Raw genomic sequence first — 5002 nt, forward strand, 5'->3', positions numbered from 1 at the left:
CATTCATTGAAAGAGAGAGGAATAATGTAGTTGTAGAATTTGAATGCTAGCAGGTGTCGTCATGCTGCTCAGTTTGCTATCATGCTGCTGAATCTCTGTATTCATTTGCAGTATGTGTATCTATTTGCATTGGTGTTAATAAAGATATTTTCTTGTGATGTTGTCCAGCACATGCTTGTGTGTAGTAGTAATTTGAGGCTGTAATTGGTTTGGGAGACAAACTTTAACTGTAGAATATTTCCTTTGTGTCAAAATGCAATTACTGTCTCTTACTCTCTTGCTTTATGTTTGTGTTGCTTCTCATAGGTTCGGTACACTTAGATGGAGTATTTCACTTGGACACTGTTTGTATCCTGCAGCATCTTTCAATTGCTCATTCACAAATGTGTGGGCAGTAACATCATCGTCATTTGTGTACAGTTCTGACATTATAGCCTGATCCTCATCACTGTTACTCTGCTGGTAAAACTCATGCATATGTTGCCTGCTGCAGCAGCTTCCTCCACCCCTCAAAACCGCTCCTTATGTGCTATATTTTTCATAAATGCTCTCTCTCAGCAGAATCCTCTACACTCTCTTTGGGAGTTTCCTCAATTATCAGGTTTTTAATTTTCATCAGGTTGAAAATTCTCAGACTGCCGTGCCATCGTGTTTTTCATGTTTTCTACTTCCTGTGACTGACCTTGTGGTCCCGAGCTGGTGTCCAACAAACTCTGTAGCAAATCATTCCTTTGGCTCTTCTTTAGAATCTGCTTGGTCACCTCCACAGCTCCAGGAAGTGTGTAGGTCTGGATCATCAGATCACTGTGTCCCACGTCTTTGCGTTCTCCAGCTTGTTCTTCGGGATGGTTGAAGAGTCTTTCAGACGTTCATCTTTAAGGAACCACTTGAAGCACTTAAATTCTTCTTCTCCAAGTTCATCCAGAGTGTTCAGGAGGACCTCTTTTGTCATTGTGGCCCTCTAGTCAAATCTGCAAATATCGTTGACCCTAAAGTTATCTGACTGGTGTCGTGTTGATCGTTGATTCTCCTGCAGACAGGGAGAGTTGTGAATCTGCCGACAAGCAGGACAAAAATGAAGTGCAATGAACACTGCTACACTTAAGCAAACAGGAAGTATAGGGGAGACCAGGGAGTGTGGTAACACTGGGTTAGCTGTAACACTGTCAGTTTGACCAATCAGAAAAGAGCTGCGGTGATGTCATAAATATTGTAGACTCCAATTTCCTTTTCAAGCTCTGTTAGCAACACCTGTGCATTTTACAACCAAAAAATGATTTTTGATTAATTTTTGCCAAGCATTCATTCTATTGTAGATGCAATTTTATAACTTATATCACCTAAAGTATCCGTTTCTCTAGTTTAATTTGATGTTTTGGATTCATGCTAACCTTGAACATACATAAATTAAACAGCTAGCTATGGAATGGCTGGTTGTTGTCGGAACAGTTCAGAAATGTTGCATCTGTCTCCTTATGGTCACACATTCTCACTCCCACCCACATATTGATGCTTGGTCAAGTTAGCAACAACATATATGGAACGTCCGGTAAAGTTAGCAACAATAAATATGCAATGTCCGGTTACACCTTCAAAATAAAATGCTAGCGTTTTGAAACATCGCCCTTTTCAAACGGCACATTATTAAAGTTGTGAAATGTTGCAATTTGGTTTAGGCACAAAAAGTACTTGGTTGGTGTTAGGAAAAGTTACTTAAAGTTACTTAAAGTTACGTACGTCACTTAATACGTACTTTAACAAACATCACTTGCGTTTGCTTAGGCAAGTTACATAACAATATTTAATGTTGACTTTTTATTTTACATGGGACATGAACCCCGGTCTCCTGGTTCAAAGTTGGGGTTCTGGCCTTCCATCCACCTTAGTCTTTTCTGTTTAACATCATTTACCTGCCTTTACTGTCCAAAACTGACACTACAGCCCCAGTCCGTTACAAACTGACACCGATGGGTCTTGACCATGTGTCCATATGTGACAAGTCAAGGGGTGAGAACAAGTTGCCTTATGATGATTCAGAAGGTTTTTTTGTACCTTTATTCTAGCATGCCTTGGCAGTGGACGCATAAGACAGACAGGGGTAAAAGAAAGCAAACAAGCAAAACGCCCGAGTCCAATGATCAAGAGGATTCTGAATCCTCAGATTTCTGCATTGTGTGCAAACACTTTTCTAACTCAAGGCCAAAAGAAATAGGTCAAGATCAGTTCTGGGCCCAAAAACACTTTAGGGGCCGTCTACATTTGCCATAGTTGTGACAGTAATTGCACCGTTTTTCAGTTAATATAAAGTTTTGAAAAAATAAGTGTTTTTATAACTTTAAATTGTTCAGCTTATTCAAAACAATGTCTTCTTTATTCTCCAATAACGTTCTTGTATAAATTGTATAGTGTGAATGTTATTTTAGGAAATTACCTCTCATTGTTACATTCATCCCCAGCTAGTGTTACAACACTAGGGGTCGTTTGTAACTACGGAACTCTTTGTTGTTTTGACTGTAGCCCGAATGTAACTCAACAACAGCAACAACAATATTTTCCATGTTAATATGCAGCGGATAAGAAGCAAAGAGCCCCCCTGCTGTTACTCAGCCTGCCGGCGAGTCAGCACGAGAGGAGAGGGGGGGGGGGGGAGAGGGGGGGAGAGAGGGGAGAGGGGGGGGGGGGAGAGGGAGAGGGGGGGGGGAGATATATAAATATAAATGTTGTCGCTCAGCGTATTAACACAGTCGCTGCAAAGAAGAGAGACAATATCAAGACACCTGTCCTCTGTGTGCTGCTGTGTCTGTCCCCTCGCTGTGAGACACTACTGTTTCACTGTCTCCAGGATGCTTCATTCCCTCTAAAGCGGCCGGGATGTTTTTCTTCCTCTGTGAAGAGCAGTGCGCTCCTCTCATCGAATAGGCTACAAGTCAAATCATTTATTTATGTAAAGAAATGAGCAACGATCGGCCCATAAAGCATCAGGCCAATACTGACATTGGGCTGGCCCAATCACATCTCTTACAGCCTCAACTCCTCCCCCTCTGCTCCAGCTGTTTCTTGTGTTGTGGGTCAAAAGAATAATAATTCGCCAAATGCGCGAAAATAACTATAAGCTACTGATTACTGCATTACATTTATTATATCTTTATATTCTGAATTATCACCTGACACCTATATTTTGTCCTTCCCTATATAAAACTACATTTCCACCATAAATTGGTGCAGAATTAAGTGTTTAATGCTCAAAATCTTCAGGGGGAGGAGCCCCACCCCCCAATATTTCATTAATAAATATTTGTTTACTTATTTCAAATGAATTAAGCTAATTTATCATTGAGGTGAAAAGGTGCCATATGCACATTAAGAACGTCTTTAGGCTACTTCAGGCATGCCTGCATGTCTGTAGACTCAGCTGGGATTAAATTGTATTAGAAAGGGTGAACTACAGGAGAAACATATCTGACAGCCTTACTGCATTACATTACACTATATTCTTTTCATTTTGAATTGTCACTTCAGATATTTCCTCAATAAATTGGGGCAATAAAATTCACCAGAATGCAGGAAATTAAGTGTTTAAAGCCCCAATTTTTCAGGGGGAGGAGCCCCAGACCCTCCTAATTAATATTATCAGTGTTAATATTATCAGTAGTAATTATAAAAATCATAGTAAATGTAGGCCATATATATCATTTACTGTTGCTTTATAAACGTACTTTGGGTAGACGGAAAAGGGGGTGGGGGGTGAAAACATGAAAGATTTCTGTGCTGGGCTAAGCCCCCAATGTTTCAAAAGCCTGAAAACGCCCCAGTTTGATACTAATTCACGTAATCTGTGATTGTGTACTAGTTGTCAAGTGAGTTATCTTTGTAGAAGACAGATATGGGTTGTATATTTGAGAGACCTAGCACAAACAACCACTGAGTTATTGACGCTCAAACAAAAGGTGTTTCATCCCAGTCTCCCTACATGTAGAGTCTTATTTCAAAATATAGGAAGAGAAGAAAGTGTGGTAATGATCCCTGTCAGTCCGCTGACTTTGAACGGTAACCTCTGATTCAAATGTTTTTTATACTCACATGTCACATGTATGTTCGGTCCATACCGGCTGGGCTTGGTAGAACTACTCGGTAGTTCTGCAGAACTCATTCCTGCGTTTAGATGAAGCTAATCTTTATTACAAAATCCAAACTGATCCTTTAAACACAGCTTCTTTCACTTCCATGACACTGTATGTATCATAACAATTCATGTATTTAAAATAAAATCACACTGCTCTATATAGAACTATAAACCAGTTAAATTAAATAGAGTAGATATATATCAGACGTTCAGTATATACTGCAAGTAAAATCCAACATTATGTGTGTCAGTCGGGGGATGAGCAAAAGAGGAAGTTAGGTGACCTAGAATAAAGTCCAAACTCAGGACTTTTACCCAGGAGACAGTGTACGAAACCATCTCAAGCTTGACTTATTGCGTTTTAAGTTGAATAGTGTTACTGACTTACATAATGTATTTTTTTAACCCAAACCACAATCTCTTCCTAAACCTAACTAAGTTGTTTTGTTGCCTAAACTTAACCAAACTGCGACTGACAACGTGTTTAACGTCATGTGACCTACGGAGCGTACTTAAGGTCCGGTACACCTGTAGCTGGGCTGGTACTTTCATATATGTTGTTGAGGGAGGCTTTGACAGTCTACTTTTTTTGTTTAGGTATGATAAATAATAAAAATAATAATAGCTTTATTTGGCACTCCATACAGGTAATAAAGGGCTTTAATTAGTGGTGGACAACAAAGACTACACAAAACATATATAAGTGTAAAATTAAAAGAAAAATAAATTACACATTGAAAATTTTGTGTATAAATGAGAAATGAGATAAACCAGGAATACACTCTGGGTTTTTGCCTAGAACTTGGAATAGCTAGCAACGCCCTACCAGAGGATTTCAGCATCCCAACTCATGGGGGGATAAGAACTAAGAGCAAACAC

The sequence above is a fragment of the Micropterus salmoides genome, unplaced genomic scaffold (genome assembly GCF_014851395.1).
Source record: "Micropterus salmoides isolate LMB-PRFRI ecotype aquatic unplaced genomic scaffold, ASM1485139v1 Ms_hic_scaffold_12, whole genome shotgun sequence".
In the NCBI taxonomy this organism is placed as follows: domain Eukaryota; kingdom Metazoa; phylum Chordata; class Actinopteri; order Centrarchiformes; family Centrarchidae; genus Micropterus; species Micropterus salmoides.